The sequence below is a fragment of the Piliocolobus tephrosceles genome, chromosome 21 (genome assembly GCF_002776525.5).
Source record: "Piliocolobus tephrosceles isolate RC106 chromosome 21, ASM277652v3, whole genome shotgun sequence".
In the NCBI taxonomy this organism is placed as follows: Eukaryota; Metazoa; Chordata; class Mammalia; order Primates; family Cercopithecidae; genus Piliocolobus; species Piliocolobus tephrosceles.
This window is the reverse complement of record NC_045454.1, coordinates 35,544,107-35,554,734: the sequence shown is the minus strand read 5'-3', so window position 1 is coordinate 35,554,734 and position 10,628 is coordinate 35,544,107. Positions and strand designations below refer to the sequence as shown.

The window sequence follows — 10,628 nt, the reverse complement described above, 5'->3', positions numbered from 1 at the left end:
CAAAAAAAAAAAAAAAAAAAAAAAAAAATTAGCTGGGCGTGGTAGAAGGCGCCTGTAATCCCAGCTACTTGAAAGGCTGAGGCAGGAGAATCGCTGCTTTAACCCGGAGGCACAGTTTGCAGTGAGCCGAGATTACACCACTGCACTCCAACAGAATGAGACTCTGTCTCAAAAAAAAAAAAAGAAGAAGAAGAAGAAAAAGAAGGAAAGAAAATAAAGAAACTCCTTTCCCCTCTCTCAGCTTCATTTTCCCCACCTGTAGCCCCATCTAAGAGTCCCCATTCTGCCTCTTAGGACCCTGGGAAGAGCCATTGGCTCAGGGCAAGCCCCACCCCTTACAGAGTCTCCAAGGATGGCTGTGGAGACCCCCGGACCCCCATACAAACTGCAGGGACCCCAGGCCAAGGGCTGCTCCTCCCCCTATTTAATCCTCTGACCCCTCTCTTGATGCTCCGAAGACATAAAGCCCACGTCTAAGTCTGGGCTGGGACCCTCTCCCCAGTTTCTCCAAGAGACAGACAGACAGACAGACAGACAACACGGGACAGGACAGCAAAAGAAGCCACTTACCTTGGGCACCATCAAACTTGGCTTTTTTGACTGTGGAGAGAGACAGAGATAGGGAAGGGAGACGGGAGAGATGTGGGGAGAAGAAAGGCAAAGATACAGAGAGATTCAGAGACACATCAAGACAGAGGCATAAGGAGAGAGACACAGAGGAGAGACAGGCAAAGATAAAAAGCAAAAGAGACAGATGTTAAAAAAGATAAAGATAGAAACAATGTCAGAGACAGAGACAAGGGGAGGAGGAGACGTAGGAAAGAGGAGGCAGGGATGAGAGGGAGAGAGAGAAGCCATCAGACAGATGAGCACAGGCAACCCTAGAATAGAAGGAAATTTGGACCCTGAGAGCATTCCCTACCTGCCCCCTCCCTCCATCCCCTGTCCCCATCAAATTCCCCAAGCTCCCCAACTAGCTGTGCCTTTACCCACAATTGAACAAGATTAGAAAGAAAGAGCTGGGCAGATAGTGGGAGAGGCCTCCTACAGGAAGCCCTCCAGGATTGCCCCAGAAGAAGAGGGGAAGTTGAGGAGGTGGAGAAGAAGAAGGCGAGGATAAAGAGAATCTCTGATGACTCCACCAGCCCTGTCAGGTCAGCAAGACCTCTCCCTCAATTGTTCAGCTCAGTCTGCGATGTCAAATGCTCCCAGGGTTTGGGAAAGCCTCAAAGAAGGCTGGGTGAAGTGGAACAAAGCAACCCAGAGAGCTGGTTGTCAAAATGCTTGTGGAGGGCAAGGCGCGGTGTCTCACACCTATAACCCCAGCACTTTAGGAAGCTGAAGCAGGTGGATCACCTGAGGTCAGGAGTTCGAGACCAGCCTGGCCAACATGGTGAAACCCTGTCTCTACTAAAAATACAAAAATTAGCCAGGTGTGGTGGTGCGCGCCTATAGTCTCAGCTACTCGGGAGGCTGAGGCAGGAGAATCACTTGAACCCAGGAGGTGGAGGTTGCAGTGAGCCAAGATCATGCCACTGCACTCCAGCCTGGGCAATAGAGTGAGACTCTTGTCCCAACAACAACCAAAAGTAATGCACGTGGAGACACCTGGGTCCTGGCTGGAGGGTTGACAGAGATTGTCTAGCCCCACTTGCTTGTGGGAGGTACAACCTGAATATATGTCAGGCACCGCCCCCCGCCCCTGCAGTCTTCTCACATTTCACATAATCCCACAACCCCAAGAGGTTCAAAGCCATTTCACCCCATCTTGGCTCTTCTCAACAAGTATTCAGTTTCCACTGCCAACACCTCTCACACCTTGCTTTTGTCCTCCACATCTTTTTCCTCCACTAATTCTCTACTCCCACCCCCAGTCTTCTCCCACACTGAGCTCTTCCCTCCCTTTCCTTTCTTTTCTTTTCTTTTCTTTCTTTTTTTTTTTTTTTTTTTTTTTTTTGAGGGACCGAGTCTTGCTCTGTTGCCCAGGCTGGAGTACAGTGGTGCCATCTCAGCTCATTGCAACTTCTACCTCCCAGGTTCAAGCAATTTAGTTGGGACTATGGGCCAGCTAATTTTTGTATTTTTAGTGGAGACTGGGTCTCACTATATGTTGGCCAGGCTGGTCTCGAACTCCTGACCTCAGGTGATCCGTCTGCCTTGGCCTCCCAAAGTGCTGGGATGACAGGCGTGAGCCACCACACCGGCCCCTTTTGTTTCTTCCCTCTTTTCTTCTCCCTTTTTCCTTTTCAAACTAGTGTCTTTGTTTGTGTAGGCAGTGCATGCACATGTTGTAAAATCCAAAACAACCAGAAGATTAGACACTGAGAATAAAGCTCTTTCCATCCCAGCTCTTCGTCTCCCTCCCAGATGCAATCAACGTTGGCAGTTCCTTGTACCACTGGAGATGGTCCATGCGTCGGCAATCATACCCACGTTCGTCTTGCTTGATTTCCAAGACAAATGGTAGCATTTGACACCCACTGTTCTAATCCTTCATGTTTTTTCAGTATGTCTTGAAGAGTGTGTACTAGTGAGCTGAAGGATAAATTCCTAGAAACAGAATTGTGTTTCTATGGGCAGATGTCACAGCCTCCCATCCCGGGTTTGTATCTCTGTCCTCATCGCTTGAATTTCTGTCTCATGAAAGGCACCTGAATGAAGCCAGTGAAGAGAGAATTCTCATGAAGAGAGGGGGGAAGTGTGATGGCCCTAAACACATGTCAGTGAAGACTGTCTGTTCCTGGCCAGGCACGGTGGCTCATGCCTGTAATCCCAGCACTTTGGGAGGCCAAGGCAGGTGGATCACTTGACGTCAGGAGTTCGAGACTAGCCTGAACAACATGGGGAAACCTCGTCTATCCTAAAACTACAAAAATTAGCCAGGCGTGGTGGCACGCACCTGTAATACCAGCTACTCGGGAGGCTGAGGCGGGGGAATCGCTTGAACCTGGAAGGCAGAAGTTGCAGTGAGCCGAGATTGTGCAACTGCACTGCAGCCCTTGGCTGGGCCTTGAGAGAGGTGAGTGCTGGTTTGAGCTGGGTTCAGATTCCAGAGCTGTGTGACCGTGGGCAAGTGAATCCCTCTCTCTGGTTCATCTCTGTTTGGTTCCATCTCTGTCTTTTTTTTTTTTTTTTTTCTAGGTCTGGTTTTCTCTCTCACATCCTCAGCCCCACCCAACCCCCAGGGAGCGCACCCACCCAGCACCTCACCTCTGGGACTGAAAGGGGCTCAGGAACACTCAGGAATGTGCCCAGCAGGAGCTTCGGGCCTGGCTCCTGAAGGAGGTCCAGCCTGCAGGGGTGGGGACTCTCTGTGAAAGGGGTGGGCAGGGGAAGGGGCAGGAGGGAGAATGGTGATGGGGTTGGGGGTGGAGGGGATGCTGACAGAGGCTGAGAAAGGCACCCACAGCTGGAGGGACTCATATAGGGAGAGGAGAGAGGAAGAAATGATGGGCGTGAAAGCAAGAGAGGAGAGTCTGGACAGATGGAGAGAAATAGAGACACAAGGAGACAGCGAGAGCACCAGGCATAGAGGCACATGCCTGTAATCTCAGCTACTAGGGAGGCTAAGGCATGAGGATCCCTTGAGCCCAGGAGTTCAAGACCAGCCTAGCCAATGTCGTAAGATCCCATGTCTAAAAACAATAATTTAAAAGAGAGAAAGAGGCCAGGTATGGTGGCCCACACCTGTAATCCCAGCACTTTGAACCTGAGGCAGGTGGATCACATGAGGTCAGGAGTTCGACACCAGCCTGAACAACATGGTGAAACCCTGTCTTTACTAAAAATACAAAAATCAGCTGGGCATGGTGGTGCACGCCTGTAGTCCCAGCTACTCGGGAGGCTGAGGCAGGAGAATCACTTGAACCTGGGAGGCAGAGATTGCAGTGAGCCAAAATCGTACCACTGCACTCCAGCTTGGGTGACAGAGTAAGACTCTGTCTCCAAAAAACAAATAAATATAATAAAATAATATTATTTATTATTATTAATAAAAGAGAGAGAGGGAAAGATTTCCACTAGGGGGGTCAGGCAGGTGGAGGAGACACTGGCGAGAGGAGAGGCAGTTGGGGGAGAAGAGTGGGGAAGCATATCGGGGTGGGAAAGTGACAGGCTCTGGGAGGCTCACTGGGGTCTAGCCTGAGCTGGGCTCACTTGAAGCTCCTCCAACTGTGCCCCGTTTTATAAACCATGGATTTAGGCTCAGAGGGGAGCCCAGTAGCTCCTTGATCTTTTCTGTGTGTGTGTGTCTCTCTCTTTCCCCATCCCTGTCTCTCATCTCCCTCCTCCCTGTTCTATTTCTCTCCACTCTGGTCGCCTTCTTTTCCTCTCTATTCTCCCCTTCTCTCCCTGACTGTCTCTGTCCTTCTTGGGCCCCTCCCTTGGTCAATCAGCTCCTCTTCCCTAAGCCTCAGCTCCTTCCCGCAGCCTCTCTTGGCTGGAGGGGAATGATCTCCGTTGGGGTCCTCAGGCAGTGGGGGACCGGCTGGAGGACTGTACCGTCTGACAGCTGAAGCCAGGCTCCGGCCCTTAGCGCCCTGCCGAGGTCCAGGGTGAGGACATCCACGATTTTTCATCGCTGGGGCTCAGAGTGGGAGAGGGGTCTCAGAGGGAAAAGGGGACAGGGTAGGGGGCTGAGAGTGGAGAGAGGGTTCTCAGGAGGGAAGGGGGTTCGCGGTGGGGGAGGGGATTCGGGAAGGGGGATAGGCGCAGAGAGGAGGGTGGTCTCAGGGGGAGGGGCTTGGAGGAGGAAGGGTGCTCAGAGAAGGAACCCAGTCTCTCTCCTCGTCTTGCCCGTCAGTAAATGGTCCCTGAGTCACCGTCTTCATCGTCACATCCCGCCACCTCCCCGCCCGTGCCGGTATCAGGGTCAGCCGGGCGGAAGCACCACCCTTCCCCAGCGGGCTCCAGCGGGCTTCGGGTCACACGCATGAGGCTATTTATAGCGTGGGCGCGCGGAGGGCGTGGGCGGCGCGCCGGCGGGCAGGGGGGCGGGGACGAGGGGGGTGCCCACTGCCGTCCCCAGCGACGAACGGGTGAAGACACCGCGTCATGCGGCCTCAAAGGTCTTTGGGGCCCCCCAGCAGCGCTGACAGATGAATGTAGTGGCTGAACCCGGGAGGCCGAGGCAGGAGTTCAGGCTGCGGGATACCCCTGCAGCCTGGCTCGGCGCCTCAGTTTCTGCATCTGGAAAATGGGGAGACGGAGTGGCTGACCTCCCTTCCCTCTCCTTTCTCCTCCTCTTCTTCCCTCCTCTTCTTCCCTCACCCCTTCTGCAGAATCATGATTATAGTGTCGTGTATACTGCTATTATTATTACTGGTGTCGTTACTGTTTTTATTATTTGGTTGTGTTCTAAAGGTGTCTCTGGCCTGGATTCTAGGATTTGAACACCCTGGATTCTTTTCTTTTTCTTTCTTTTCTCTCCTTTTTTTTTTTTTTTTTTTTTTTTTTTTTTTTTTTTGAGACAGGGTTTCTGTCTGTTGCCCAGGCTCCAGGCTGAAGGGCAGTGGTGTGATGATCACGGCTCACTGCAGCCTCGACCTCCCAGGCTCAAGCGATCCTCCCCACTCAACCTCCCGAGTAACAGAGACTGCATGTGCGCACCACCATGTTTGGCTATTCTTTTTTATTTTATTTATTTTATTTTTTTGTAGAGATGGGGTCTTACTATGTTGCCATGGCTGGTTTCAAGGCTCAAGCGATCTTCCCACCTCGGCCTCCCAAAGTGTTGGAATTACAGGCATGAACCACATGGCTGACTGACCCTGGATTCTAATTAAGGGGGACTCCAGTCTTGGGAGCACTCGTTCCCTGACTTGCCACGTAGAATGGGGTGGGGAGACAGGAGGTGGAGATCCAGCTGTCTAGGGCTTCTGAAAGCCCACCCGCCCCAGGATTAGCTTGGGGGAGGGGAGAAAGCGTAGAGAATCCAGAAATAGATTCTAGGAGATTTGATCGTTTTGTGTGTGATGTTGGTGGAGGGCATTTCAGCGGGAGATGGATGGGCTTTAGGATAAAAGACCTCAGCTCTGCTGGTTTCGCATCTGGGAGAGACTAAATGAGGACCCTTATCCTCCGTTGACACAAATAGACCAGAGCCAGACTGAGCCTTCAGTGTAAAAAACACCAAGAACATGGAGTTCCAGAGAGCTTCAGGAATCAGGAATTTCTGTGTGTGTTGTTTACCATGTACCACTTAGAACTAGGCCTAGCCTATAGTAGGTGCTCATTAAATAGTAATTCATGGAAGGAATGACCTCACCTCCTCCGGCAGCCCTGGGAGGTTGAGCTAAGAGCTGTCCCCCAGTGGCCCCGGCAGGCGCTGTCCACGGTGCTGAATGCTCGGTCCCCGCCCTTGTACCCTCAATGAACTTGGCTCCCTCCTGCGAGTGGGCCTGGGGACCCCTCTTGGAGCGCTCCTCAGGCCCCAGAATGCAGTGGACTCTCGGAAATGTCCTACACTCAGAACCGCCTTCCAGAAAGCTTTTAGTCCCCATTAATAAAAACATCATCATTGATTTTTTTTTTTTTGTTTTTTTTTTTTTTTTGAGATGGAGTCTCACTCTGTAGCCCAAGCTGGAGTGCAGTGGCGCGATCTCGGCTCACTGCAAACTCCACCTTCGGGGCTTCAGCGATTCTCGTGCCTCAGCCCCCTGAGTAGCTGGGACTACAGGCGCCCACCACCATACCCAGCTAATTTTTTTTGTATTTTAGTAGAGACTGGGTTTCACCATGTTGCCCAGCGTGGTCTTGAACTCCTGAGCTCAGGTGATCCGCCCGCCTCGGCCTCCCAAAGTGCTGCGATTACAGGCGTAAGCCACCGCGCCCGGCCCATCATTGATTTTTCATGTCTTTTGCTCATGATTATTGGGCCTTCCTGTAGGCCGGGCGTCGTGCCAAGGGCTCTGCAAGCCTCATTGGAGAGTTCTGGCAAACATAGATGGTAGGTGTTACTCCTGTGCCCATTCCACAGATGAGCACACCAAGGAATGCAGAGGATGTGGGACTTGCCAGGAAATGGTGGACTTACGAATTCACACTCAGGCGTGCTGGACCCAGAATGCCCTTATTGGCACCTTGCAGAAGAGGTCCATTGTATGTGGAAGAAAAGTGAGGCCAGGTTAGGAAAAGTGTTAGGCTGCAGTCCTGAAGATGCAACTCTGGAGGGCATCCCACGAGGACGGTAGAAGCTAAGACCTAGATGCAACTCCTCCTACCTGGAAGGTATCAGAGACTGAGTAGCCAGGAACAGAGGGATGTGTGAAGGCTTCTTAGGCAAGGGGCAGGGGAATAGCACTGATGAATGGAGAGATTGTGACATGTCTGTTTACTAGATGCATGAAAGAAGAAAGCAATCCTGGCTGGGCACGGTGGCTCATGCCTGTAATCCCAGCACTTTGGGAGGCCAAGGCAGGTAGATCACTGGACAGTCAGGAGTTTGAGGCCAGCCTGGCCAACTTGGTGAAACCCCGTTTCCACTAAAAATACAAAAAATTATCTGGGCATGGTGGTGTGCATCTGTAATCCCAGCTACTCGGGAGGCTGAGACAGGAGAATTGCTTGAACCCAGGAGGCGGAGGTTACAGTGAACTGAAATTGTGCCACTGCACTCCAGCTTGGGCATCAGAGCCAGACTCTCTCATAAATAAATAAATAAATAAATAAATAAATAAATAAATAAATAAATAGAAGAAGGCTATCCCAGGGCAGATCCTCACCCCACAGAAGGGACTTGGCTGTCTCCCAGGTCCTGGGGGCTGAGAGAAGGCTCAACCTTCTCCTGCCAACCCCAGTAGGTTCTGGAGTCAGTCAGCTCCACCTCTGGCTCTGTTACACCAGGCAAGTTGTTAAAGCTCCCTGAGTCTCAGTTTTCCTCATCTGTACAATGGGGCTACTGTGAGAGTTAAAGAGGGCATGGGCATAAAAATCCTCAACATTGTGCCTATGAAATGCTGGGCCAGGCACGGTGGCTCGAGCCTGTAATTCCAGCACATTGGGAGGCCGAGGCAGGAGGATCACTTGAAGTCAGGAGTTTGAGACCAGCCTGGCCATTAGAGATGTATTTGTATTTTTAGTAGAAATGAGAAACCCCATCTCTACTAAAAATACAAAAATTAGCCAGGCGTGGTGGCACATGCCTGTAATCCCAGCTACTTGGGAGGCTGAGGCAGGAGAATCGCTTGAACCCAGAAGGTGGAGGTTTCAGTGAGCCGAGATCACACCACTGCATTCCAGCCCGGGTGACCCAGTGAAACCGTGTCTCAAAAAAACAAAACAAACAAACAAAAGCTGGATAAATGGGGTTTGTTGTTGATATTATTGTAAGTTGTGAAGCAAACCTGCCCTCACCTAAATTCACTGATTTGTTCATGTCATTTATTCATAAAATGTTTATGGAGCCTTTAAAACATCAGTTGGTGTGGTGGCTCACACCTGTAATCCTAGCACTTTGGGAAGCTGAGGAGGGCGAATCACTTGAGCCCAGGAGTTCAAGACCAGCCTGGGCAACAGGGCAAAACCCTGTTTCTGCAAAAAATAAAAATAAATAAATAAAAGTTAGCAGGGTGTGGTGGTGCATGCCTGTAGTCCCAGCTACTTGGGAGACTGAGGCGGGAGGATTGCTTAAACCCTGGAGGTCAAGGCTGCAGCAAGCTGAGATCGTGCCACTGCACTGCAGCCTAAGTAACAAGTTTTGAGTGAGACTCTGTCTCAAAACAAAACAAAACAAAACAAAACATCAAGTGGCCGGTGCAAAATGCTGTGAAGCACATAGGAAGATCTGGAACTGACCTTTCACACCACCATGGTTTTGCTCATGCTGTTCCCTCCACCCAGAGCATCATCTCCCTCCTGCTAATCTCTCCCTCATCACATCTTCTGAGACTCAAATAAATGGTGGTGGTGGTGCAATCAGGGCAGGCTTCCCAGAGGAAGAGAGCCCTGGATACCCCACCCCTCAGCTCCCTTAGCCCTCCCTCATCTCTTTCATTCTAACCCCATGGGAGGTGCATGGGTGGTGAATAGGAATAGGGTTGGGTCCCCAGAGCCAGGAACAGTGCCTGGTATACAGTTGGTGCTCAATTAATGCTTGTTGCATAAATAAAATGAGTGACTCCATGAAGGAACCAGGTAGCATTTGCCATTCACAGCCTCAGGATCCTGCCAGGACCTCGCAAGTGGATTAAAATGTTGGGGAGCAGCGGGACTCCACATGGATAAGTAAATGAAGGGGGCAGAAATAAGGCCCATGCATCATACAGGGTGGTCTGCTATGTGTTGGTGCTGGGTGTATACACAAGAGCTTGCATTTGCCTGTACTTGCTTGGACATTCGCAGCAGTGGTTGGCTCATCTTACCAGAGCAGTCAGGTGCCTGCCTGTACATGGATATGAGTGTTTGTGTGTGCAGGGTATGTGCACCATTTCAGTGCAGGTGGGAGTCTGCACATGTGTGTCTGGGAGTGGGGTGTCACTGCATCAGAGACACACTGGTGTGTGTGAGCTTGTGGGTGATATGTTAGGTGGAAAACACACATACTGATGTTTGCACATGTACATGGATGCAGTTCTGTGGCAGCTGTATTTGTTTATCTGCATACATGAAATATTCAAATGTGTATTTACTTGTAGGCATCATCATCCACTTGTTGAAAAGGGGTGGTTTGAATGTCCAGCCAAGTGTTGTCATGTGCGTACACACATGGCTTTGACATATGCTTATATGAATATATGTGTGCTTCATGGGGTTGGGGACCTTAACAGATATTTATGGGTACATGTCTGAGCGTTAGGACATGAGTGAATCTCTTTTTTTGAGATAGAGTCTCACTCTGTTGCCCAGGCTGGAGTACAGTGGCAGGATCTCAGCTCACTGCAACCTCCACCTCCCATATTCAAGTGATTCTCCTTCCTCAGCCTCCCAGGTGCACGCCACTAAGCCTGGCTAATGTTTTGTATTTTTTTTAGTAGAGACAGAGTTTTACCATGTTGGCCAAGCTGGTCTTGAACTCCTGACCTCAAGTGATCTGCCCACCTTGGCCTCCCAAAGTCAAAGTGATGAGATTACAGGCCTGAGCCACTGCGCTCAGCTGGACATGAATGGATCTTTATGTGACATGTATATTGTGAACATTCATCAGACGCACGTGGATACATCTATATGCGTGCTGGCAGACACACACACACACTCACACGTGTGTTGCCAGGACTATATCTGTAGTGGCAGACTGTGTCCTATATACATGTATATGCTTGTGTTCACACAGGCGTTTGAGTACACACGTGTCCCTATGGAGTGCGCCTTCCCAGGCACATGGTCTGCGTGGAGCCTTCGTGCATTCTAAGCATTTGTGTCCACACAGGAACAAGTCTGGGTATGAATGTGTGTAGGGATTGGCAAACGCCTGTGGGTCCCCGGTGGAGGGGAGGCGGGGCAGGTATTTCCTCAACTGAGCTCAGGCAACACATCAACCCATCTCAGCCTAGCTTTACTCCTGCCAAGCCCACCCCAACACTCCCATCTCTCCTGCTCAACCATCCCAGCCCCTCCTCTCTCTGGGCACCGTCCCACCTCTTCCTGGGAGACTGGCCTCACCCAGCACTTCTTTTCTCCCCACCCCTCCCTGC

The 10,628-nt window shown here is 50.9% G+C and overlaps 1 protein-coding gene across 1 annotated transcript in view; it reads right to left on the bottom strand.

Annotated features, from left to right (window-relative positions):
- UNC13A (unc-13 homolog A) overlaps nucleotides 1-4,670 on the bottom strand; it is an 89,527-nt gene extending 84,857 nt beyond the window's left edge. Inside the window, exons 1-3 of the mRNA XM_026456971.1 lie at nucleotides 4,501-4,670; nucleotides 3,211-3,292; nucleotides 571-600 (exon numbers count right to left, since the gene is read on the bottom strand). The gene's annotated coding sequence lies outside the window, so the exon portion shown is untranslated. The remainder of the gene's footprint in view (nucleotides 1-570; nucleotides 601-3,210; nucleotides 3,293-4,500) is intronic.
- Nucleotides 4,671-10,628: the final 5,958 nt, after the last annotated feature.